At 46.5% G+C, this 27,987-nt stretch overlaps 1 protein-coding gene across 4 annotated transcripts in view; it reads right to left on the reverse strand.

Annotated features, from left to right (window-relative positions):
- LOC147668257 (prolyl 4-hydroxylase subunit alpha-1-like) overlaps window positions 1–12,229 on the reverse strand; it is a 415,422-nt gene extending 403,193 nt beyond the window's left edge. For 3 of the 4 annotated variants that reach the window (XM_086948663.1, XM_086948662.1, XM_086948661.1), the window contains exon 1: window positions 12,019–12,210. The gene's annotated coding sequence lies outside the window, so the exon portion shown is untranslated. Of the gene's footprint in view, window positions 1–12,018 lie in introns of all 4 variants that reach the window. The other variant, XM_086948664.1, reaches the window with a different exon arrangement.
- Window positions 12,230–27,987: the final 15,758 nt, after the last annotated feature.

Below are 27,987 nucleotides of genomic sequence, written 5' to 3' on the forward strand. Positions count from 1 at the left end.
GCCCGCGCCCCAACGGGGGCCGCTTCGCTGTGTCGTCAGTCGTGCTAGTTAGGTGGGGCCCACCACCCTTTGGCAAATCTTGTGTCAATCCACACTGCGCATCCGCCCCAGTAAGCGAAGCGGGGGATCACCCCTCGAAAGCCGCTGGACGCCAGTCCAATATGGATGGTCAGGTGTAGCCCTGGGAACACTATCCATTGTGGAGTAATCGGGAGGGGTCCTTGCCCAAATCAGTCGACCCCGGCCGCCATCCTAGGGTCAGGCAGTGAAAATCATGGCTGTCCGTGTGCCAGCAGGGTGCCCGGGCCGTATGGGGGGCAATCCGCGGTAGAAGAGGGAAGGGGGGGTGGGGGGGCGGGATCACACTCACCCCCAGAGGACTGCTCACGGGGTCGGGAACGTCATGCGTGTCAATGGTGTCCCGGCGTGGGCGCCATGTTGAGGTCAGGCCGGCTTCAGGTCGAGCGGTACCCGCCGATTTTCTGTGCCCCGCTGGGGGGTGGGGGGTATAGGCGACCCACCGGCCTTCCTCGGGTGCACGGCGTGTGTCGGGGGGGAGGGGGGTCAGTCCTCAGCTCCCCGTAGCAGTCCGCAGTAGCGCGACGGCGCCCAGCGCCCGCCAGGCGTCTCCGGTCACCCAGTCGTAGGCGTGGGCTCCGGGCACCACGCCCGACGGTAGGAGGGGGCCACCGTGGCCGATCAGCGCCAGCCTGGGCAGGACATGGTGGGTCTCCCCCGCCACTGTCATTGACAGGTCGCCGCCATGTCAGTTTCTGGTGCGCGGCGCCGGGACGATGCAGGATTCTCGCCCCTCCAGTGAAGTGAAGTTTCACCGACACGCTCGGTGCTGCAGGTGATCCCGTGGAAGGAGGGGGTGTTCTGCCCCCAAAAGGAAAAGGAGAAACGGGCTATTGGGCCGCCAGTGACGGGAGCCTCAGCAAGCAGCAGCCGCCATCATGGCTCGCTAAGCCACACCCCCGGCTTTAACTGCGCTTGTATGGACACTTGCGGTAAAAAAGGGGGTGGTGATGGACGGAGCATCTGAATCAATCAAACACTCACACCGAGTCAAAAGATCTGGGTTTAATCCATCACTGTTCTTTAGCCCACTCTGCCACCCCAGTTCAGACATGGCTATATGCAAATCAGTCTGACCCTGTGCCTCATGGGAACAGTCCAGCCCGAACTGCCAAGCCATGTCTTCCCTGGACCGGAAACAAGCTTCCTAGGCCGGTTTCTGGCATTCCAGCCGTCTTCAGCCCGGTTTGCTCTAATCCAGTGGCAAAGTGAGCAAGGGACTCACGTCTGAGCATACCCTGTCACACTTATGGCAGACAAAAGCGGTACAAAAGGGGGTATTACAAAAGGGGGTGGTGATGGACGGAGCATCTGAATCAATCAAACACTCACACCCAGTCAAAAGATATGGGTTTAATCCATCATACTAAGTGACACACACACACACACTTGCCCCCCCCCCCCCCTTAGCAGGCTGTGTTTTGGTGTAGAGAAAAGTGAAGAGATGACATGGCACCCATGCCTGTGTGCCATGCCTACAATCCACTTGTAAGACACCCCTCTTGTTGGGTATACTATACCACTGGTTAGGGTACAGGTGCATGAGCCATGTACCTCTACAGTGTCTAAGTCCATTCTTAGACATTGCAAGTTAAGTAAAGCCATAAAGAGGATATGGTCTGGGTGTTTGTCAACTCCAAAGCACCATAATGGCTTTACTGAATTCTGAGAAGTTTGGTATCAAACTTCTCAGCACATTAAACCCACGCTGATGCCAGTTTGAGATTTAATGCCAAATGCACTCAGAAGGCATCTTAGAGAAGCCCCTAAAAACAACCTAACTCTTGTGTCCTGGTTCACTGGATGCTCTTCAGATGCCATCCCCAAACATGTTTCTGGACCCCTGGGTCAAGAACCTCCCGCTCTCGGGGTCGCGAAACAAACCACATTCTTGGTAGAGGTGCCAAGCCTTCTCCCCCAGGATGGGCAGGGTCCACGAAGGGGAAGCTTTAAAAGCTTGCAGCCTTTGTAAGCCGACACAGCCATTGGCTGCTCCCAGCCACTGGCCTCCACCGGTTCTAACCCCCACTTTGGGAAGGCGAATCGGTGCGGAAAACAAAGATAGAATGAGAGGTGTGCCCACCTCTGGCAACCCCACCCCTCAGGTAGAGGAGGAGAGGCACAACTCTCAGTACCCGCCATCTTGAAGATGGGGGGGACCTAACCAAACAGAGTAAGGCTTATGCCCCCTTCCCACTAAAGGGAGGCATAATATGTGGTGTGCCCACCCTAAGGGAGGGACCCATTGGTCCCGACCTGTACCTACCTGAAAAGCCCCTAAATGTAGTATTTAGGGGCAACCCTGAACCTTGCCTTTTCAGACAAGCATGAAGGACTATAGAGCTGTGCAGAAGGAAGGAGGAGGAGGAGGACACCACACCAACTGCCTTGGCCCCAGCCCTAATGGCTTGTCCCGACCTCGAACTGCTCTAGAGGAATCCTGGCGTGTCCTGCAGCCAGCAGCCCTCCAGAACCCCGAGGACCTACCCTGCCTTCCCTACAAAGAGTTTCCCCCCGTGAGCACCGGACTTACTCAAGCACCAGACTCTGGCTCCAACCGAATCCGTGAGTCTGCACCACTCTGCAACCGACGCCCACAGCCCGAGGTCAATGGGCCCAAAACCACAAAGGAGTCGAAACAAGGGAGACCCTACTCACATGGAACCAGGGTCATTTGAGTACACACAAAAAGAGTGGTTCCTGTGGATTAATATGGTAAATTTGTGATAGTAGTTCATGTGTGCAATCGCAATAAAAATGGGTTAAGTTGATGTCGAAAGGAGAAGAAAACATACACACATCCGTTTCTGGTAGCAGCAATTGTTATTTATGTATAAAGGAATATACAATTTTTCACACAAAAAAAGCAGTAGTGCACAGTGTCCCCAGTGAACATGGAACCTAAAACATTGGTGACATTATGGTGATTTGTACATGTGGTTTCCACTATTTTATAAAGTCGACCATTTTAAACAAACAATGGAGCACCTTTCTTATAAAATAATGAGTGCTGGTAAATGGTTTGCTTTAGTGTTGTCTACGACCTTTCAACCCTATGTGCAGTAAAGTCTCTCTTCAGGACCTAGAAATGTAGGGACATCGGAGAAGGTTGTGCAGCAGCCCGGTGAAAGGGTGCCACAAGGAAGTGAGAAGGAAAGGGAGTATTCACATGGGACCCAGCCGGGCTCCCAATGTGAGGGTAGGGAGTAATGAATCTGGAAGCTGGAACTTGAGTGTTGTAAGGAAGCACTACGGTCCGTGAATCCATTCTGTACTCAGGTACGTGAGCCATGCCACAGCGAGTGCAGTCGCTAAAACCTGCGGTCGGTTAAATGATCCGTAGGATGATTTCTATCCGTCTTCACAAGTCGTGAATCGGATTTCTTAGCGCTCTCCGCTACAGCGTGCACACTAAGCGCTGGTGTAGGTCTGCATTAGTCTGTCTACACTGGTCAAATGACATCAACTTAACCCATTTTTATTGCGATTGCGCACACGAAATACTATCACAAATTGACCATATTAATCCGCAGGAACCACTGTTTTTGTGTGTACCCAACACCACAAGGAGGTCCCCCAGTGATCCTTACCTGGGCCTTGGTGAACCCTGGCCTACCTCGAGCCTCTGGACGACGCCTGCAGCCTCTATCTGGAGGGCCCCCCCTCCCCGACCACAGCTGATAAGGAAAACACGACACCTCAAGACACCCCTGCACCCAACACCCCACGGCCTTGGGTGGGCCAACCGAAGGTGTCCAGGCAACTCCCAGCATCTTAACTTAGCTCTCTAACCGGTGGTCACCTCCAAAAAGCATCCTTGCCCGAACCTGCTGTATTTGTTCCGACCAGAGATCTCCCATTGAAAACAATAGGGCACCCGACGCCGATCCTGCACCCGGCCGCCGCTGTGCAACTGGGGGTGTACCTTGTGTGCTAACTTGGATCCCGCTTTGCCATTCGCTTAACCCTAGGAACTTTGCTATCTCAACATTGTGGCCTGACCGAGAGCAGCAACCAACCGACAGCCCCCTAGCCCCATAGGCTAACATTGGGTCACAGCACTCGACACCCACCCTAGTACCGCTGAGGGTGCTTTTTGAGTGCATCCTTGACCCTGGGGGATCCCTTGTTCTAACTCCAGAAACTTGACCATTTACCTATCTGTAAACCAATAACCTAATTTTTCCCACAGTATTGCACTGACTGTTTTCCTCTGAAAAACGTTTAAGTGTTGAGAGTGTTTGTATGGAAACAAAATAAACTGTGTTTTATTGTATGTGTTTTACCTACATTTTATCTAGGAAGGTCCCAGTGTGATATCTAGACATATCACACAGAAGAGAAAAAAATTATACAAAAAGTAATCAAGAGTAATCCAAAACTAATGTCAACTGCATTTAAATATTCTACAAATCTGTAACAAAAGTAATTCTCATCTTGCTTGCTTGTTGATCGATTGGTCTTGAAAAGTACAATTCTATTTACCTGCACCAAGTCCTGCTTGGTTCTAAAAAAAAATACAACTAAAGAAATATTTTTAATACAAATAATTGATCTGAGTACAGTCTTTGAGTGTATGACAATTTCTTGCCCGAGTTTGTACAATAAATGCTTAGCACTGCCATGTGATAAAGCCTTACTGCTCGCCCATACTACCACAAATAAAGAGTAAGGTATTATCTACTTTTAACTCTGTGAGCCTTTGGGGATCCACTAGACTGTGCACACTATACTTTACTTTGGGATATTATATAGAGAGCCAGCTTCCTACACCATACCACTGCATGTGACATGTTTAAGTGACCCCTACGGCAGTCCTGACAGCACTAAGGCGGGGTGCTTAGTACTACATGTGAGGGCATACCTGCAAGAGCAGATAAGCCCCTGTGCTGGCCAGTTTCATTACTGCCAGTAAAGTGGCCAGAGAAGCAATTTTAGAACATGTGCAGGACACAATGAAAACTAGTTCCCCTGCTACAGGATGGCTTTACTGAAAATAGGGATGTTTGGTATCAAACATCTCCTACTGGTAAACCCACAATGAGGTCAGTGTTGGATACACCAATACATTCATCCAGAGGGCACCGTAAAAAGGTGCCCACCACAAACCTACCAGCCTCTGGTGTCCTTGCCAACTGGTTTCTGCAAACGTGCCACCCGAGACGCTGTTCTGACCTCCTAGGGTGAGAGTCTTTGCTCTCAAAATACCCAGAACAAAAGCCGGTCCTGAAAGACAGGATGACCTGCTGATTAGCCCCCATGCCACTGGAGTCAAGCTATCCTGGCTGATGAGGAGTGAAACCCTGAAACCGGTCCTAGGATGCTTGTTTCCAGTCCAGGGAGGACCTGGCCTAGCAATTCCGACTAGACTGTTCCCATTGGGCACAGGGTCAAGACTGATTTGCATGTGGCTGGGTTCAAACTAGAATGGCATAGGGAACAAACAAATGATGGATTTTGGCCCAGCTCTCTGTACTGGGGTGGATGTATGACAGGTTTTGCATCCTGTCCATCAATTGTTCCTTTTACATGTGTCTCCCTGAGTGGGATGGGTATGCCCAGACGTGGGTCTTGTGCTCTCCATGCCACTGGAGTCAAGCTATCCTGGCTGATGAGGGTGAAACCCTGAAACTGGTCCTAGGATGCTTGCTTCCAGTCCAGGGAGGACCTGGCCTAGCAGTTTGGCCTGGACTGTTCCCATTGGGTGCAGGGTCAAGACGGATTTGCATATGGCTGGGTTCAAACTGGAATTGCATGGGGAGCAAAACAACAATGGAATTTAGGCTCAGATCTCTGTACTGGGGTGAATGTATGACATTGTTCTGCATTTTGTCCATCAATTATTCTTTTTGGGTTAGTTCCTTGGACCACCTTTGAAATGTGAATCTGGTTCCCCTCGCAAGGGAGGAAGCTACTCTAACCATCCTCCTTCTTGATGTTTTAAGCATTTTGGGGGGCCAGGGCCAAATTTATTTTGGGGGCCCTTGTTTGGAACAGTTTGATTTTATGATCCAGTTTCAGCTATTTTATGTCCTCTTTGGTAAAATTCTAAATGTGTGTATATCCAATATTCAGGGATACTGATTTGTGTTTTCAGTATCGTAACACCAGCAACTCACTAATATTACTGTAAATAATCTCTATCACACCCTCCCATTTCTCACATGCAAACTTTTTATATGGATGATGCACAACAAACACATTTTGTCTGCAAAATGTCTGTAGTAGACTCACACATTAAAAATAAGTGATAGTTGTAAATGGCGTTTTTCTATCCGTTTAAAAATTATTCAAGTTCATCAGGGCAAGACTCTCTGAGGAACATAGCTGCCTCTATCAGGGGGGCCCTGAAAGGGTGGGGCCCAGAGCCAGTGACCTCTTTGCCCATGCCTTAAAACATCTCTGCCGCCCCTTCATCCAGATCCCCATTGGCACCTGGACATGAAGGAAAATTAGCTAGTCAGGTAAGCATGCCACCTCTAGACTAGGTTACTGTGAGGCAGACACATTTTTCAGAAGCAGCCATCTTTGTGATGGCATTCGTAGGATTTCTGGGACAGGGTTATGCCCACTTCCCACAGGAAGTGGTCAAATATATGGGGCGCAGTGACCCCAAGGGTTAGTAGCCTATTGGCTACTACCCTACACTTCCCTAACGCCCCTAAATTCAGTATTTAGGGGAGTCTCTGGCACCAGAGAAGCAGATCCAGACAATCTAAAAGAGATGACAACAAAGAGCTGCAAACGCAGAGAGTAGGGGAGAAACAGAAGCTGACTTGGTACCAGCCCTAATGGCCTGTCTGCATCCCTTGTTGAAAACTGCACCAAAGTCAACTCGTCCTCAATCAATCAATCGGGGATTGGTGAAGTGCACTACTCACCTGTGAGGGTCTCAATGCGCTAGGGGTGAGGGCAGCTCCGGATCAGTCGAAGAGCTATGTTTTGAAGTCCTTCCTGAAGGTTTGCAGGGTAGGGGAGCACCTGATGTTCACAGGGAGCACGTTCCAGGTCTTGGCTGCAATTTAGGAGAAGGCTCTCCCACCTGTTCTGGTTCTGAGGATGCGGGAGACCTCTGCCAGGGCGAAGTCGGCGGAGCAGTAGTTCCTTTTGGGTACGTGGAAGGGAACTCTCTCGTTGAGGGATTTGGGTCTGATGTTGAGGGATGGGTAGATGGTAAGCATGGGTGATGAGTTTGAAGGTGAGGAGTTTGACGCTGTAACTCCAGAAACTTGGGAGGACTGCCTGCCTTTGAAAAAGACTCAAGACCTCCAGTGAACAGTGGACATGTTCTGAAGAAACTCCACAAGAGAAGACACTGATGCATCCGGAACCACCAAAACCGAACACCCAAAGCCACCAGTACACCTGTCGCCTCTGGCCTGAGTTGAAGTGGGCCACCGGTGCCAACAAGCCCTACGGAGCTAGATTCCATTGTGGTTTCACCCCTCCTGGACTCACTGATGTTGCCTACAGTGTCTGTACGAAAGCTCTCCCAACTGTGATTGCTTCGGTAAGGAAAAACCCAACCCCTAAGGACACCACTTCCTCCGTCGCACCTGAGCCCTCGCCAAGAGAACAAAGGATGCACCCTCTGTCCTCAAGAATCGCAAGACCTAAGCTCACTTGCTGGTTCAGCCCAACTGGGTTCCTACTGCCTTGGACCTTGTCCACCACTCACCTCAACTCCTAGAGATTGTTCCTGTAAGTCGTTATACTGTACATATTTTCAGAACGTGTTCTTCCTTCCATAGGGAAACATTACAGATCTCAGAAATTGAACTTGTCCATTTTTCAAAGCAAAAAGAATTTATATTTTAAAACTTATTTACACGAACAATTTTTCTCTGATGCTAAATCATATATAAAGGTTCTCGATATTTTTATAAATTGGTGGTGGGGTCTCCTTCATGAGTCGGGTTGTCAGTTACTAATCACTGTGCGTATTTTGCAAATGTCATGCACTCCTCTGTGTTAAGCCTAAGGCTGTCCAACCACACTACCTCCAAAAATAGTACTTTGGGATTGCATAGCAAAGCCCCTGTCCACTTATAAGGGAACACCTGGACTCCTTACACATTATATCAGACTTTTGATGCATCACATAGTGAGCCAGCTTCCCACAACTCATGACATCTATGACATCACTGACACTATCATTGCAACATCTGCAATTAAATTGTTGATGACAAAACTGCTCATGGCTGAGGCAAGAGTTCTGGTTCATTGGGGCACGAGTTATAGTTATTTGAGAGAACTATTGTGAATTTCTGTTTTTTCAGTTTTAGTTTAAAATATTATGTTTTTACTGAACATTTCATTTAAGTATAGGGTTTTGTTTCTTTCAGTATATATTACTCTGCCTAATTAAAACAAAGCCAGACAATAAAACAGCAGGCTAGCACCTGTTGGATTTCAAAGGCTTAAATATTACTATACTCCAAGGGTCTTCAAACGGGGTGGGGGGGCGGGCCACCCATGGGGTCCTTAACTGAGGGGGGGGGCAGGCTGTGGTTAAAAGAAGCACCATGCTAATAAACGTGCTTTGTTTTTTTAAGCTGAAAAAAAATCAAGCAGCAAGAGGCAATTGGCCATTACTAACATCTGTTGTCATTTATAGCTGGCTGGTATTATGTGTCAAAAGGGAAGGGATTCTAATATTCTTAAAACCAAAACCACCCCGCCCCTATTTCTGATAATCATTGTGAAAATGTCCAAGGGGGGGGGGGCACAGTTTTGGTTTGATTTTTTTTTTTAAACACTTGTGGGGGGCATTAACAAGTTTTAATACCACTGCGGTACGCACTGAAATAAACTATCGGATGCTGCATTTAATGAAAACCGACTGTGCAAAGGCAGCTTCCCACACCTCGACTGAAGCCAAAAGTCTGAATTTCGACTGAGCATCTCGTCGACGCTGTAGTTCGAAAACATCCCTAACTTCGTTTTGTTTACATGTATTCTGTTTCCAAAGGAAACGAGGCAGTGTCGAAAGACTACTGTGCCTACCGTTTCCACAAAAAACACCACTTTCCATGGTGCAAAGCACTGCAAGCTGCGAGGATGGGTCATTTTCCTGCATCGTGGACGAGCAGAAGGAGGGGAAACCGACGGCTCTGGAGAAGTTTTATTGAAGGTGGGGGGTGGAGCAGGAATGCGTTGCCACGTATGTGCCCTTTTCACGGTAGCGCGCATATCCCCCCGCCCTGCGGGTCTTCAAGGACTGCGTGCAAAATTGCATGTGTTGCTGGAATAGTCACACCATATATGCATGTGTGCATTTATTTACACGTATGTATGCATAGTGTATTTTTATAAGGCTGAAAATGACTGCCTAAATCTTCAGTAACGCTGTTTACATCACAAGAAATAACGTTGACAAAACACGTGCACCTTTCCGTGTCAGTCACACTAAAATGGCATAAACGAAGCCAAAAATACTTCTATTAACCGAATGGTTTATAAAGACTAAACGCAAGCTACACTCGACTGACATTGTGAAACCCTCCCCACTATCTTTTTATACGTCAAACGCATCCAAAAGCCTCAATTGAGTTAAACTTCTAGGCAAACATATACTATCCTTGGTGCATGATTTCCCTATATCTCTATAATGCTATCGACCAACTAAAATTGCTCTTCCGCCATTTACTTCAAATTAATTGATAACTCGCTGAACTCACAGGAATTACGTTCGACTGTAAAGAAATGTATGTAGGAGAGGATGTGGCGTTACGCTAAAACTACCGACCCTGGAACTGTCGGCTCACATCTTATGATTGTGGGCAAAAAACGGAATCTCGCCGTACCTAAAAAAATTAATAAAATCTCATATAATTTTACTGGTACTCTCGTACAGCGCTCCAATAACTGTATCGAGTTCGCACTGTACAAAACTGCAAAAAAAGTGGGGCTACATTCAGAAATTAGGAAAGACTTAATTTTGAGCCTGGAAGCGGCAATGCACGAATTCTCTCTTCAGAGCAAACTTACACGAACGTGCAGGTGACCTGCGCCGTGGATGCTGAATAAGGGGAGGGATTCGTGGACACATAATTACTGTGGGGGGAGGGGGACTGATCACCTCCAGGCACGTCTGTACTTTAGTCCACTGCGCTCCTTAATTGTGAAGGCCCATTCTTAGGTGCGAGTCTGTCAAACCCCTCCAGGTCTCAGAGGAAGACAAGATAAGGGGTATTAGCAACGATGAACGCCTCTCCCTTTCTATCAAAAAAACAGACCTCGGTTTTAAATCGGAGGTGCTTTTAAAGTTCATATAGTTCAAGATGAGAACTCGGGCGAAGGTACTGGATAAATATCTGTGCCAACCAGTTGCGCAAGGGCAGATTATTTTACAGCCCGTACCGTTGGCAGAAGTACCGTTGGCAGAAATCTCCCATCCAAAAGCAAAATCAAAGTTTGCATCAATAAAAGTTCTTTTGTATCCATCGACCAGTTTTCAGCCTCGCAGCTGCGTGAAGGTGGAGGCACGGAGCAGCAGTGGGGTAGAGGTGCGTAAAGGCCGCGACTGGCCCCAGATGTCAAACCAGAGACAAGGACCTGGACGGATTTAGGGGACACCGATTCTTCCACTTCCATGTTCTATCCTCTAGAGAACTTTTTTGAGCATCTCCCACCAGAAAAACCGCCCACGGGCTACAAGAAGAATAAACCATAGTGCTGATGACTGTGTTAAGAAAACATCCATGACCTCTTCATTCCCTTTCTCCTCGTTCCGGTTTCCCATCTCTACTTCTACCTATACACTTTGCATTTCCTCCACCTCCAAAAAATCGACCTTCTAGGGAGTGGCGTACAGTCACAAATCACCAACATAAAATTAAGACATCTTTAGTTTGGGACTCTTTACGGTAACATGGATATGAAACAACGAGGTCGAATGTATTCATAATCGACAAGTTTTACTTTTCACATTTTACAATATCACCTACTTCAAGGCGCGTTCCGGGCTACCATTCATCTCCCCGAGGTGCCCAAATGTACACAGCAATAGTATGAGGAGGAACGCCGGCGTCGCCAATGCACAGTTCGGAACTCATTTTTAGAGTCAGGGGATTGAGGTGACGGGAACACAATGTTTTTCAAATTATCACCACCCACGACCACATACATTCCCCCCACACACAAACACATTTTTTTTTTACATGTGACCTTCGTCAATAGAACTATTTGCCGATGGGCATGCTCAAGATAGCTATGCCCAAGATATACAGACCAGGTACATTCGGTCACTAGTAGGTTTCAAAAGAGATCCTGGGCTGCACAATTTAGAGATCAAGTATTTGTGCAACAGCTGGCCAGAGATCCCTACTGGAATACTGGGAGAGGTCATGAACCTCCGCCTACTCAGAAATGCAGCTAAGGAGCAGGATTACATTTTCAAGCAGGATGAAACAGAAAACATGATGATCAACGCATAACCAGTGTTGCTGCCACAGCCAGAGTTATAAAAACCGTAAAGAATGTCGCTACGACGCTTGGCCTGCAAAACTGACAACTACTGCAAGTCTGCAACTTTGAATCAACTGGCCTGCAGTGCCAGGGTCTCTCGTGAGCAAAAAGCACACAGGGCTCCTGTCTTACAACGGGACACTTTACCGCCACACTACTCTTTTCCTGCGTGATGCAGTATCCAGGCAACGTGGTGCCTCACTGGCCATTAACACGGCTTGCTGCAGAGCACCCTGTGTGTCGGGCATGAAGCAGGGATTTTCCCTTCTCTGAGAATTCGTCGCTGATAATCTGAAAGAACTAAAAATGTCCCTTCACCCCTGCTAGCCAATTTCTTCTTCATGCAACTGCAGGTTACAGAGACTCGCAAAAGTGAAAGGCTCAGAGTATCACTGAGAAAATCTGACTGACAAAAGTTATTATAAGGTTCCTGTACATAACGGGTACAGGACTGCTAAGCACACAACTCACCTCTATCCAGCTTGTCCTCTCTCCTTGTAGTATTTTATTGCCCCTGCCCAGACTTTCTCAGTTTCCCTATATACTTCGCCAGGCCCAGTCTAGACTCCTCCCAGGGACACTGGCGCTTCTCAGTGGCAGGGATCCGAACAGCAGCAACTCTGTACGTGAGTCGCTGCACACAGACAACCGCCAATCTGCGCAGACTCTCTGCGGACCACCCGAGGCAAAGGGAGGCGTGCCCCAGGAGAACCCGGTAGAGGCTATGCGCAACCGAGCCTGCACGCAGCGAAGAAACGAATACGCTGAGAATATATACAAACGAACGAAAGATCACAATTACATTGTAATACTAGATAATAAAATATCTACACCTATTAAGTCGGTTCTGCCACTTGCACATTTTTAAATTAATATGTAAACGATAATATTGAATAACCGTAATAATTTTACGAACTTTTTTTACACAATTAAATATCAAATGTGATTTATACCGTATCACTTTTTAAAAATATTCACATAAGTATGATACTATTGTATATTTTGTATGTAATTACAAAAGGTGGATATGTTGACACTGACGTTGTTATTAAAAGATGGCCGCTTCATTTTCCCGAAGTGGACGTTCATCTGTATACGCCACATTACTTCTACGTGTCTGTCTTTTGTGTCCATTGAATAGCCACGCAGTCAAGGCGCATGAACTTCTCCGAGTCTTCAGGTTTATATTCAAGGCTCTAGCATTTATTTATTGGAGAAGAAAACCTTACCCAACGAGTGTTTTGTTTATATTTTTTCTCCAGGAACTCCTCGCAGTCATCCTTACAGACCTTAGAAACTGTTTGGGCATACAAGTTGGATGAATTTTTCACAGTCCAATAAATCATGTACTACTGTTAATTAATCGGTTGTTTTACTGCATTATGGTCAAATAATGAAGAGACGCTGCTGCTTGTACAGTCACGCGCCATCTCTTATTTAGAGTAGCCGGACATTTTTGTCTGTTTAAGCAGCCTGGAGAAAGCCCCAGACGTGTCTTCGGAATGGAAACTTCAACCATTCACGAGGCAAAGTACAAGGGGAAAGCTTGGCTAAAAGGATCTCGGTCATTCAACAGGCAGCTGCAGGGATCAGTGCATGCTGGGATTCGACTCACTTAGTGTAATAAAATCACCCTTAATGTCCCTGGTTGTGTTTAATCTTCGTTGTAAAGTGACTGCATTGTGTGTGTTCTCAATATGCCGATAATGACGCCCAGCTTCCATACAGTCCCCAAACTTACTCATACTTCTTCCTTTCTTTACTTCTAAGGACAGATGATCCATTTGCCATGTTGTAATAAATGATTGGGTCACTCCCAGTTGATTAGCTAAGCCTCTTATGGAAATGGTAACATTTTTAGAGAAATAGAAAACTTGAGTGTCTCTCACTCTTGTAATTGGGATTGTATTTGTACAGTGCTTACTACCCCCTGAGAAGGCGTTGAAGCGCTTTCTCTATTGGACGCTCATACTGACGAAAGTGTTATAGGTCCAGTAAAGCTGTGAAAGCACTTCATATCTATTAGTGGTATAAAGAGTCACGCCTAGATCCCTAAAATCAGAACATACACACAAGAGTTTGCAGTTTACATTCTATGATTATTTAATACTATTTGTCTACACATTACATGAACTAGAGTGATCGTAATTATTATAAACAAGCCTATTAGTATCATATTTCTCAGGACAATGGTAAGATAAGCCCCAGTCATCCCATCACACATTTGACGGCAGTGATTCTAATTACAACCCAAGTTGTCACCAGCTGTTCTACATCATAGTGTTATTAGTATATGTCTAATAATGTTCTAAGTAATAAAAAGCTTTTTTGCATACCACATTTTGCCACCCTGAGTCACAGCTTTGTATTTCCAGCATCCCTCTGGCAACCAGTTCTTCTGTGTAACCCCACCCCTAACACCAGAATTTTATTTGCCTTTGCTAATGCTCGACTTCTGTCTCTGTTACACCGGGCATAGAACAATAATTCTTGTTCAAAACACAGGAAGTGAACAGAAGCTTACTGCTACTAATCTTTCTCTTTCCTACAGGATAGAACTTGCAACAGTCATCTCTCTATGTAGCCACACTTCCGCTGCTGTGTTCATAATAGAGCATCAGAAAATTACAATTTTCTTTGTGCGAACTCTTAACATGAGCCTCAGAAAGCATGAGAATCGAGCACAAATTTGATCAGGTGCACAATTTAAAATAGCTGTTGTAAAAATACGATCCTGCTCCGTAGGCCCTATATTTTTTGTCATCCACGCAAATGCATTCAATGCATAAACAGTGTGTTGCAACTTGGTATCTTCCACTCTCCCCTTGTTTCCCCCCTCCCTTCTCCTGCCCACTTGGTATGACCTGTAGCTGTCTCTGGAGGCAGCATTAGAATGTTGCGAGTTTTTCGGTCCTGTCAAGCTGGGAGCACCTTTAGTGATTGATACCGAATAAAAGTTCTGGAAATTAATCCACGTGTGGACATTCTTTACCACATTTGTGGCGACGAGGGAAACGGAGCTGAGCCAGGGTCAGTGGGGTGCTCTCCCCTGGAATAAGTTAAGCTTGGACATGGATAACTTGATGAAGAATTGAGTAAATGAGCTGCGTCGGGCGTTCTTGTGTGAAAAAGAAACAGAAGAGGAGTAAGTCCCGAGTGGATGAATTTTGAACGAAGCAAAAGTTCATCAGGTGAGCAGCTGAAGCTAATGAGGAAGGCTGAGCGGGGCGGGAGAAGAAATTGCAGTTAATTGTTCCCACCGCGTTTTGAAGTGATATTAAAAGCCTTGGTGAAGAAGTTGAGAAATGTGCTCTGTAGGAGAAGATCCGTGAAATAAGCAGCTGAAGCATATGGAGAGATGATCTACCTCGGGCGTTCTTATGAAAAGTGAGTTTGTGAGGAGGAGTAAGACCCGAGTTGAAGAGCTTTGACAGAGACGAAAGCTCGTGTGGTGAGCAGTTGTAACTGATGAAGAAAAGAAAACCAGTTAAAGAAGGGGAATTTATTTATTTATGTAATTTTTAAAGCGCAACAATTACCCGTGGGTGTCTCGGCGCTGGGAGCTAGATCTATTACCAGTGTTTCAGAGAACAGATGCAGAGCTCTATATCTGAAGTTGCTAGTTAGTTCATTGAGAAAACAGCCATGTTTTAAGTTGCTTTCTAAAAATAAGCAGTGTGGGGCTAGATTTAATGTTGAGAGGAAGGGAATTCCACAATCTTGCTGCTGCAATGCTAAAACGTCTGTCTCCCCAGTTGACTTTCCTTGCTCTGGAGATTTGAAGCAGGTGGGCGGTGTTGGAACGAAGCGTTCTGGGGGTAGGTAGAGGCTTAAGGGAATTTCTAAGAAATTTGGGTCCCATGTTGTTTATTGCCTTGTATACAATACACAAGGACTTAAACTTAGTGCAGCTCCTCACCGGGAGCCAATGCAGTTGAGCTAATTGTCTTGAGACAGAGGTAAATTTTGGGATACCAAGTAGAACTCTGGCGGAGGCGTTCTGAATCATTTGCAGTTTGGAAATTACTTTTTCTTGAGCGTTGAGGAAAAGGGCATTACAATAATCAGTACGAGAAAACACTAGGGTTGAAATAAGAGTTTTGCCAGGAAAAGAAAACAAGACGGATTGAAGCGTCGGAAAATAAAGCAGCACGAGGTGAGAAGGGAGCTGACCCCAATTGATCTTCTAGTAAGAGGTTGAACTTTTACAGTCACCACCTCCCTGCGCATCAGCCCTTGATAGATCCCCAAGGGTGGTGGGGAACGATAATCGGGTGTCGGGCCGGGCACCGTGAATTCCTATCACCCAGTCAAAGTAAAGCTTTTGGTATCAGCGCGCTGGTGAAAAGTCGTGTGTCATTTCGGGCACAGGGGGGGCGCGTAAGCTGAGCTCGAAGTCGAGGACGGCTTCTGAAAGGAATCGCTAGCATCTTTACAAGCGACGAGAAATAAAGAAAAAAAACAGTAAAGGATACGCGCTGCGCTTTGTGCTTTGAGGAACACGAAACCGATGGCGCGTAGGCGAAAGTAAAGATTGACTTTCTGTCAGGTCACCGGCGTTAGGCGGCGTGTTTGCCTTGAGGTCGTCTTTCATCGAGCAACACACAGCCTGACACCATTCACGCCCCAGAGCTAGATAAAGAGAGCAACGGACTTACTGTGAGGAGAGGCTCTCTAATCTGATCCGAGTTGTGAGTTTTGAAGGAGGCGGAAGTCCGTAAAGTGAGCAGCTGGAATCCATTAAGAGAGCTGAGCGGATGAGGAACGGAAGTATTATAAAATCGTTCTCACCGCATTGTGAAGTTAATCTCATGAGCCTAGGAGGAAAGGAAGGTAATTTAACCCCGGTAAAAGTGAAAGTCCTTACCTGAGGTGAGAAACCCCTGCCTGTCAGCACGTCGCTATTCTCCCTGGCATTGCGTCACCACAATGCAGCGTGAAGCTGATCTGAGTTGAGGAGGAAGAAGCGACTATGGTAAACACCCCGGAGGGTGCCACAGGCGGAGCCCGAGCAGGCGCAGGTGCGGGGTATTCCTGGGTGTGTGAAAAGAAAAATTAAGGCAAAGGAGATTTGTCATCGCGGGAGGAGGCGTCAAGAAGAGGTGAGAGGCGATAAGTGAAGAAGCGCCAAAGGCAAGCTGTCACACGTCTCCAGCCGCGAGCTGCACTGAGGAGACAGATTGTTCGGCGTTTCACCCAGAGACATATTCAGGCAGAAAACGTCCCAAGTTTAGCAGCTGTTGGCGGCACTATTCCCCCAGATGAAGTTGAGGTACGATTTCGTGAAGCGCTTGGCTTTCACAAGAGGAAGATATGTGTTAAGAAAAGAAAAGTCGTAAAAGTGAAGTTTGAGTGAGTTATTGACAAACGTCCTTGAAGTATAAAATAACGTTGCTTGTCAAGGGATTTACTGAGGAATCGGGGGAGTTCTCGGGGGGTGAAGTGTGAGATAGAAGGATTGCTCAACCGGGCACTGTGACTTTTCCCTGACTCCCGGAGGTGTGCACCTAGGAAATTGATCGTGAGGAGAATTAGAGAGTGGGTTTTATAATAACAAGTCTCCTTCTCAGTAGAGTAAAGTCGTGAAGCTTTACAGGCGCCAGTGTCACCCCTACAGCTTGTAAATGGTACAGACGCCACATTGTACTGCCACCCTGTGGGCTATTCTGCTCAATGCACTCTCGTTTACAAACCTGTATTGAGGGAATAAAGAATAAGGTCTGAGACATTTAAAAGACGTGAGGAGTACTAAAAATTATAAATAAATAAAGGGGTTTACTTATAATTACATGAGCATGTTTGTGGAGAGTATTATTCTTTGAGAAAATTCGGCGTGGCTGAAGGTGGCAGTAGAGCTGGTCTGGGAAGACTGCGTTCCTGTTTCTGAGTCATTTGGAACAGAGGAGGAGGAGGAACCCGCTACACGCAGGCCAGAAGGTGCGATTTTACCGAGTGGGGCTTACCCTATCGGCACATTACTTTTAACCATCTGGGGCAAAAGAGAGTACAACGAGGCGCTCTCGTTCCGACATCTTTTGGCGGGAGGTGAACATTACATCTTCACGGGCATTCATAGATACAACAGCACGGGCAACATGGAGTGGGGCCAGAAGTACAATTTTCCGCCACCCGTACCGTTTATGGAGGAGGATGAGCAAAATGTTGCAGAATGGAGTGTATGGAAAGAGTATTTCGAAAATTACATTTCAGTTTTTGAGGAAGAGGCAGTATCCTTTGTACCTAAGGAAAAGGCTGAAATATTGCTTCACAGTTTAGGAACTGGGGGACGGAAAAAGTACCGGAAATGGAAAAGGCATTCATGATAGGAACGATCAGGAATATTTATGAGGACATCTTGAGTGTATTGGATGAATATTATGTACATGTCTCGTTGGAAAAAGTACAAAGGGATGAAGTGAAAAAGGAAAGGAGGGGTGGCCACGAGGAAGTTAATCTAAGTAAAATAAACCCGGTGTGTACTATCTGTATAGGCGGAGTGATGACAGATGTGATAACAGATTCAGGTTCCCGTCATAGTATGATAAGCAAGAGGGAATGGAACTGTAAATTAGTAAAAAAATATGGAAACGTATTGAAAGAGGCAAACATATCCCCAAAGTCGTATACAGGGGAGGACATTAGAGTAATAGGATACCAAGTCATGGATTTAATGTACAAGGGAAATCAGTCCAGGAGTACCATATACATAACAGAAAGTGGACCCACCATGCTAGGGTGGAAGGATCAAATGAAACTGAGAATATCACTCAAAGGAAGAAGAAGAGAACAAATGAGGGAGCAGGCACTGAAACAAAGCATGAGTGTAACAAAGGGAGGTGCATCGAAGATCCCCACGCCTCCCCCCAAGGGTGCAGAAGTTTTTGAAGGGGCTGCCAGTATTAAAGTACAAAGGGAAATTACAGCTAAAGGCAACCTGAAAGGAAAACGAGAATCTTACCGATGTATGGTGGATGAGAGAGAAATACGTAAGAAACAAGAGAGTAAAAGCAGAGAAGGTTTAGTAGGAGAAGAAGAAGAATTCGAAAGGAAGGGAGAACGCATAAGGGCAACAGTAAATGAGCGGAAAAAGATAAAATGTAAGGGTAATCTATTCAATGGCAAAGAGATGGGGCAAATGACCACGCCATCTGAACTCGAGACTAAAGTGAAGGAGGAGTATGAGGTCAATAGTCAAAAGGAAAGAGAAGTGGACTCAAGTTTAAAGAGTGAGAAGAAAGGTGAATACCTTCAAAGTCCCTACAGTGGGAAGGTGGAGAGAGAGAGCAAGGAAATGCAAAGAACAATACTAAAAGATTTCCTGGCAAATGTCCAGTCAGGTCTGAAGTGTTCACGCTATGATTATAGGAGCAAGCATAAGTTTCAGGATCCAGAAAACACCTCTGAGTTCTCCAAGGGAAGATGCGGGATGAAACAGGAGGACGGAACTAGGGCAGTAGTGGATCAGGTCGTTCAGCGCGAGCTATTTGAAAAGGAAGTCAAGAGAGTATTGGTTGCTGGTAATGGCCAAGGTAGGAAGGACAAAAGATCGCCGAGACCAGTCACCGTTGATACTGCAATAGAGACATAGTGTGCCAGAAGGAGTTGCCGGGCACTGTCCTGGTCCAAGTTTCTGCATAAAGAAGTAAATATGAGCGTCACCTCCAGGATCATCCCTCCAGAGGGGGATGGAAGGACTGGTAGGAGTAGTGCAGAACTCCATTTCATGATGTCTATCAATTAGACTGCATAAGAGCAGGTGGGGTGGCTGAGGACGCGCTTTAGGGAGGGGAAGTTCCTGCAACTCCCACTGTGACACCTAACTGCTTATCCCATTGCGTCACAAGCCAGTATATAGTGTGGGACCTAGTGGAACAGGATCCCCTGCTCCGACCTTGCCCCCCCCCCTTCCGCTAGTTCCTTATAGAGGATGTTAAAAGTTTTCCTTTACAGTTACCTTGATACAGTTCCACCCCGTTGGGACAGCCTTCGCAGGCTCTGGGTTTGAGGTGCCTCCCCTTTCCCTCCTTCTCTTTTCCCGGTTTCTTCTCTTTTGTTGTTCCTCTCATCGAGCTCTTTTCCCTCTCCATTACTGTTTCCTCGCCCCCTCTAGTCTTACCATCCTTTCCCACTCACTCCGACTCTCTCCCTCTCTCCCATCTTCCTCTTTTTATTTCCTCTTTGCCTCACTCTTCACCCTTCTCTCCTCTTCACCCTCTCGCTCTCCTTGCTGTCCTATGCTTTCCCCCCTTTGTCTCCCTAGGGAGGATGATGTGTTGCAACTTGGCACTTGGTATCTTCCACTCTCCCCTTGTTTCCCCCCTCCCTTCTCCTGCCCACTTGGTATGACCTGTAGCTGTCTCTGGAGGCAGCATTAGAATGTTGCGAGTTTTTCGGTCCTGTCAAGCTGGGAGCACCTTTAGTGATTGATACCGAATAAAAGTTCTGGAAATTAATCCACGTGTGGACATTCTTTACCACACAGTGGTTGTGTTAAAATACAAGACCTGTGTTGTATGCGACATTTAAAAACACTTTAAAGAGCATTACCACACAAGTTAGCTCCACCATTTTTTCTCTCCACGCGTTGTGTTTTATCCAACACAAGTATTCAAATTTGCATTATTGTTTAGTTAGTTAAAACCATAACACATTTTCTTTACACAAGTAATGTTACGCCAATGTAAGAGGCAATGTTCATGCATGCATGGCAGGACATGGAGAGTAGAAAGAATAACACATTGGAAATGCAATAGATCTCCCATTTGTTTGATTTTGAGCTTTGGATTGGAAATGGCAATGTCGTTTACCCATGTGTTATGGATTGTACGTATGTGGTGTATAGTGGAAGAATGTGGCTTGTATTGGAATTGTTACTTGTGGAGCAACATGAAGCATAAGGAAGGAGAGTGAGTAGGTGAAGAGCAGCATGACACACAAGTACGGAGAGTGAGAAGAGAAGCCGGAGGGACAAGATAAGAGAGTGAGGAGAAGAGCAGCACGAGGCACAAGGATGGAGAGTTAGGAGAAGAGCAGCAGGAAGTACAAGGACAGAGAGTAAGGAGAAGAGCAGCATGAGGCACAAGAACGGAGAGTGAGAAGAAGAGCAGCAAGAGCTAAAAGGACATAGAGTGAGGAGGAGAAGAGCAGCATGAGTCACAAGAGCGGAGAGTGAGGAGAAGAGCAGCAGGAGGTACAAGGACAGAAAGTGAGGAGAAGAGCAGCATGAGGCATCAGGAAGGACAGTGAGGAGAATAAGTGTGAGGCACAAGGAAGGAGAGTAAGGAGGAGAGCTGCGTGATGCGCAAGGAAGGAGAGTGAGGAGTCAAAGCGATGCGTGAGGCGCAAGAAAGAAGAGTGAGAAGAGGAGCACGAGGCACAAGGAAGCAAAGTGATGTGGAGAGCAGCATGAAGCACAAGGACGGAGAGTGAGGAGAAGAGCAGCATGAGGCACAAGGAAGGAGAGTGATGAGAATAGCAATGTGATGCACAAGGAAGAACAGTGAAGAGAAAAGCAGCGTGAGTCACAAGAAAGTAGAGTGAGGAGGCAAAGTGATGCCTGAGGCACAAGAAAGAGTGAGAAGAGCAGCATGAGGCACAAGGAAGGAGAGTGAGAACAGCATTGTGAGGCACAAGGAAAGAAAGTGATGAAGAGAACAGCATAAAGCACAAGGACAAGAGTGAAGAGGCGAAGAGCAGCGTGAGGCACAAGGACGGACAGTGAGGAGAAGAGCAGCATGAAGCACAAGGACTGAGAGAGGAAAAGAGCAGCATGAAGCACAAGGACTGAGAGTGAGGAAAAGCAGCATGAAGCACAAGAACTGAGAGTGAGGAGAAGAGCAGCATGAGGCACAAGGAAGGAGGATTTGAATTTCTTTATTCATGATCGATTAATTGAAATCATTACATGTGGGCAGGCAAGTTTAGGCAGTTAACCATAATTGCAATTAGCGGCTGTTATTAGCAGCATGCAGTCGCATATATACAGGTACCAGGAGGCCTTGCGAGCGGCCACGCCCATTGGGGCAGGTACCAGGTTTGAATAAAGGTGCCGTTGCGCTGTGGGGAGAGGTGCGGACTTTGTTTCTTGACCACTCCAGTGGGTCATTTGGCGACCCGAGGAAAGAAAATTGCCAGGGCAGCTCGACGCTCTGAACTTGACCCCCGCCCTTGTGTTTCCGGCTTGGTGGTGGTACAAAGGACCACAACTACCATCAGCCCCGTGCCTGCACTGCCTCCCGGACTCACCTGCAGCTTGTCAACACTCCCGCCTCCTAGTATCAAGGCCCCTCCTTGTTTTCTATTTAGCCAGAGAGATCACGCGTAGCGCGGGACGCGCCCGGGCGGGCGCCGGACGAAGCCCGGGCACAGGGCGGGCCGTCTGTGGCCGTCTGTGGACGGACGAGGCCGGGCCATTATCCTTGGTCCATCTACCAGGTACTGTCCTTTTTTGTACATGGGCTCAATGGTTGACAAGTAATTGACTGCCAAGTGGAAACATAGTGAGTGCATACCCCGATAATCCCTCCAGATGGCTAGTGATATCCCTGACAGGTTTACTACCCCTGGCGCCCAGGAGTCAAGGAAATGTTTAAGCGGGACTCTGGATGGTTTTTCCTACTGGAGTTCTGGACTTTTTGGTTCCGTCCAGAGGTGTCAGGGAACAACACCCAAAGACCCCGGAGTTCCACCTGCCTTGGTGCGCAAATGAACAGAAACACGGGCTTCTCGATGGTGGCGTCAAAGACCAAAGGTTTATTACTGCAGGGACACAGAAGTCACAGAAACTACGCATAGGCAGTAACCAGGAGCCTGTTCGATTTGTACATTGAGGGTTGCTCCTTATATACTAAAAATTGTGCTTCAGGCAAATATTTCACATGTTAGTACATTCCTAAACCTTTGTGTCTTAAACAATAAATATTTGGCGTTACACAGGAACTGTCGATAATATCTGATGCCAAACATCACGAAGAGGGGTTCCCACTAGTCCATCACAATCCCTTGTCAATATTGCATTCAAGAGCCGGACCGCCTCATCGTAAATTTCGTTACCTCCCCCTAATAAAGGCCCAGAAGGAAAGGAGCAGAGCCAGGTGCAGAAGATAGAAAAGCGGGATAAGAGATGTTTGTGGGTTGTAAATGGGCAAGGCTACCGGCTTCGGCCGCCTAATCATGATCGGGACAATGGACACGAGAACCAGTTCAGGTGGGCTAGCCTCGGGCAGAGGAGGCAGCCTTTGTTGAGTCATGCAGCTACAGCGTGATCTGGTTTAAGGTACACGTGTCATGAAAGAGGTGAATCTCCGGCTAAGGCTACGTGTCCTTAATCGAAATCAAGTGATCAGAGGTTATTGCGTATGTGAGGGCAAGAAACACAAAATGGCGGACATAATCTAAGATGGATGCCGTGGGTAGATCAGAAATGTGTTCATAACAGGAGTGCTCTTGCTCGTATCGTAGCGAAAACACCAGGATATGCTAAATGGATCATTTGCGGTTCGCTGATACTAATATTATGTATTTCCGACAATATTGAAAACACGGGTTCAAATCGTCACGGAACCTCAGACCCTCCTTTTGCCCTTACATAGGCAATTACTCAGTCTATATCAGAGTCTAGTTCTATACTCATCAGGTCAGTGACATGTTGTTGTATCATCATCCTTTCTCGTGCCTTTTCTCCAATCGCAGGTGGTTTCCTAAAACAAGTTGCAGCACAAAGACTACACAGAGCGGGACCACACTGGATAATCAGGCAGCATGAGAATAGGAATACTAAGATGACACTGATGATCATTAGAACCTTCCACCCCCATGCTGAGATCAGAGTCCAAAACCACTCCATAAAGGACCAGTTTCCCTTGTCTACATGTATAGAGTCGGAAATCTTGTGTAGCTTAGAGATCGCCTCATAGACTGTTGGAGCATTATTAGGAATAAAGACACAGCAGCTCGATTGGATCATTCTGCATACCCCACCTCGATCTGCAAGTATAACATCTAGAACCATACGGTTCTGCAACGTCATGAGTCTATCCGCCTGAAGCTCAGCTGTCAAATTACTAAGGGCACCAGCAGTTTCGGTAATAGTAGATTCAACTACCCGTGTTAGCTGACGTATGTTTCTACTATTGGCCATAGGCCCCCAGAACGGAAGGAAGCCTTTGAAGAAGTCTCCAGCTTCCTGACCAGCAGTATATTCCTTGCTGAAGACACCTCTCGCTATTCTGGTTCTGTGGTAATCAGATGAAGCAGTGTATGTTGGAGGCAACAATCGAGCAATATAGCATGAACCTGAAAAGTCAGCAGGTAACCATGTATATGCCCGGTCTCGACAAATGAAGTAGGTACTCCTAGCAGTAAGGAAGGCAGGGGAAAAGTTAGCCGGAAACACATAAGTCTCAACGCACTCACTCCTCCCTAGCTGAGCTCTCGGATTTCTCCCGTTACCTTGCAAACAGACCTGACCTCGGTGAGGTACGACCCAGATTGGAGTTGAGCTTTTACGCTTGCTTTCTCCTAAACTAAGGCGATACTCTGAAGTATTCCAACTTAAATACACTCGCAGTTCGTCTCTAGGGTATGATGGAGTATTATTGACATCCTTGATCATGTCAACAATTCCCTGGACTAAGGCTTTATTGGCAGAGTTATATCTAGTGGAACGTGGTGGACGTGGAGGATAGGTTTCAAGGGCATAAGCAAAGATCGTTTGAAGGGCCTGAAATGATCCATTATAGCTGAAAGGCAAAACCAGATAGGGAATACCTTTATCCATAGTGTGGGGTATCAAGCCACACACCCAGCAGTCTGTAGTGTTAACCACTAGTTGGTGTTGGTGCAAGAGCTGTACAAAAGTGTTGTTAATGAACTCTGAGCGTCGGGCTTGCTCATGTTCAGGAAACGAATGAAAAGAGTGTATAGAAGAAACAGTAGAAGTGGCAAGATCAAGGGGAGGTACTGTAGTAACTGGCACAAAAATCAGATTTATACTAAAGACGATTCCACCCACCAATGTTGCTAAAATAATCAAAAATGTAACGGCACATTGCATCAAAAAGCATTTGCTACGAAGAATTCTGTAAAGTTTGTTTCTGCGAACATAAATCACATTTTCTCGTTGCAGCGCAGGAAGCTCCATCTTCTACAATCCGCTCGCGACCACTGATGATGTGTACGTAGATGAAAATGCCTCTATCAGCCCTGGGAGTTCCCAGAACCAACAGAAAGATCGACCTTGTGTCAGACCCCTGCAGATTCAAACTAGGCACACAGCCACGACCCTACGGCTACCCAGACGGCAAGGCAATTTAAAAACAATAAACAATAGCAAACTTCCTGGCTGAAGGCAAATGTTCAATATATCAAAATCACAATATGCAGTTGCCTGCTTTATTTGTCCATTTTACGTTTTCTCAAGTTGTATCTCTGCTTCGCAGGTACTGTCTGATCGGAAAATAGTGTATCACTAGCAGCTGTTGCAGTGTTTAAGTTCGCAGATAGTAAAGTTTCTTCTGATGCTGGAGACAAATGTTCAGTGTTCAAAGTAGTCTTTTCAGGAGGAGAGTCAGGTTTTGAAGTGTCAGTAATCAATTCGGCATCGCTGAAAGAGATGAACTTCGGTGTGCTTTCAGATTCGGAGGCACCAATTCCCTTCTTTACCCAGTCGTCATAAGGGAGCGGCAGGGGTACACGCTTTATATGTGATGCGTGTACCCAGTGTTTGCGGCCAGCTACACGAACTGCTGTTCTCGTTGCCAGTAAGATCTGGAAGGGCCCCACAAATCTCGGTTGAAGGTTCTTTGTCCTCGCGAAGTTCTTGATGACAACAAATTCTCCTGGTTTCAGCTGATGCCCTGGACTCTCCGGAGGTTTTGGCAAAGCATCGAAAACCTGTTGATGAATAAGACTCAATTTAGCAGTCAAGTCGTAAAGGTAGTCTATCAACATAGGATATTTTAGAGAGTTAAATTCCTTAGGCCTTGGCACACCCCAGATATTTGCTGGGCGGCCAAAGACTATTTCGTATGGGCTAAGCCCCACTCTAGAATGTACAGTTGCCCTCGTTGATAACAAAGCCAAAGGAAGTGCGTCTGGCCAGGCTAAACCCGTGGATGCCTGTATTTTAGCTATCTTCAGCTTGAGGGTACCATTGTAACCCTCCACTAAACCAGCTGACTGGGGATGGTTCGCACTGTGGAATTTCTGTTTCAAACCTAGGCCTGCACATACACTCTGCATAACTTTCCCTATAAACTCACTTCCGTTATCTGACCATACAATCCGTGGCATTCCAAATCTAGGGAAGTATTCTTTGAGAAGAATTTTGGCAGTTGATAAGGCAGTATTGTCTTTCAGTGGGTATGCTTCTATCCACCTGGAAAAAGCACAAACCACCACCAGGACATATTTCAAATTATTACAGCGGTCCATGTGAATGAAGTCTAACTGTATCACTTCGAAAGGGCAGGAAGGAGGAGCGAAATGACCAGCAGGAGTTGGAGTTCCCTTGCCAGGATTATGCATCAAGCATACCATACAGTTTTTCACTACTCTTTCTGCACACTTACTGATTCCCTCATTTTTCCAGACTGGAGCCAACATCTTACAGATACCCTTAGCACTTATATGTGCTACTCCATGCGCCATTGTCACCACTGCAAGCACATACGCATCCGGCAACATCCAACGCTGCTGCTCTGTCAAATCAATCCAACATCCATTCGAGTCCAACTTGCCCGTACTCTCTCTCCATACACGTTTCTCTTCCTCAGTTGCTTCTTTCTGAATCTCTTTCACACTTTCCATTGTATCCTCACACATTCCAGACTCAGCGATCCATCTTGCAGACGTTGCAACATACATTCTGCTCATCGTGTCTCTAGCTGTCTGTTTAGCAATTTCGTCAGCAAAAGCATTCCCACGACCAACATCATCCGTGATTGCTTTATGAGCACTGCACTTTACAATCGCAACTTCAGTCGGCAAGGTTAGAGATTCCAACAAGTCGTTAACTAGCTGACCATGTTGAATCTTAGTCCCATGGGACGTAATGAAACCTCTTTCTCTCCACAAACGGCCAAAACTATGGGCCACGCCAAATGCGTACTGACTATCTGTAAAGACATTTACTCTCTTTCCCTTAGCTAAAACACACGCTCTTGTTAGGGCTATTAATTCTGCAGCTTGGGCAGAATTCTGACTCACTCTTGCAGTCTCCACAATCGTTTTCAAAGTCGTTACTGCGTAAGCAGCAGTCACATCACCATTCTCCAATTTAAAACATGACCCGTCCACATACAGCGTGCCATCTGGATCTGATAATGGAGTATCCCTCAAATCAATGCGTCCTTTTGTCTCCTCCTCCGTTTTAAAACAGCAATCATGTGGCTCGGAATCACTCGACTCTTGATTAGCCGGCAACAACGTTGCTGGATTCAATACATTACATCTTTTGATCTGAATATGACTCGCTAGTAATGTCAGCTCGTAACCAGATAATCTCGCACTAGTAAGGTGTTGTGTCTTAGTTCGGTTCATGAGTGTGTCCACTGCATGAGGAACCATGACCACTAGCATGTTGTTCATTACCAGACCAGCAGATTGTCGAATGGAAGCCGCAGCTGCCGCTGTAGCCCTCAAACAACTAGGTAACGCTCTAGCTACCGGATCTAATGTTGATGAGAAATACCTACAAGGGCGTTGTTTATCACCAAATTTCTGTGTCAGGACACTCAACGCGCAACCTTCTCTCTCGTGAACGTAGAGCGTGAATGGCTTACTGTAATCAGGTGTACCCAATACAGGAGCTGAACACAAGGCTTTTCGTAATTCAGTAAAACTCTCTTGACATTCATCAGACCATGGCACCGGACTCGGAACATTTTTCCCAGTCAAGGCTACCAATGGTTTCGCTAAAAGAGAAAAATTTGGGATCCACTGCCTACAGTAAGAGGTAATACCTAAAAAGGCACGTACTTCTTTCTGTGTGCGTGGAACACTCATTTGCGTAATTGCCTTTATTCTTTCTGGGGTCAACTTCCTTCCCTCCTTTGACAAGAGATGACCTAGGTAGGTCACTTCTTGGCAGCAGTATTGCACCTTGGAAGGCGACACCTTGTGATTCAGATCAGACAAATTATGCAATAACGATACTGTAGCTGCTTTGCAGGTTTCCTTGTCATCAGCAGCCACTAAAAGATCGTCTACGTATTGTACTAGAGCAGAACCTGGAGGAAGGACAAAAGAATCTAACTGGCTTTTTAATGCTTGACTGTAAATAGATGGGCTCTCACAGTAGCCCTGTGGAGCGCGTTTAAATCTGAAACTTCGACCTCCTAGACAGAAGCCGAAAATATCTCTGCTTTCCTCGGCTATCGGAATGCTGAAAAAGGCATTCTTTAAGTCGATGACTGAGAACCAGGTGGCTGTAGCAGGAAT

Source organism: Lissotriton vulgaris, unplaced genomic scaffold (assembly GCF_964263255.1).
Source record: "Lissotriton vulgaris unplaced genomic scaffold, aLisVul1.2 SCAFFOLD_1939, whole genome shotgun sequence".
Lineage (NCBI taxonomy): Eukaryota > Metazoa > Chordata > Amphibia > Caudata > Salamandridae > Lissotriton > Lissotriton vulgaris.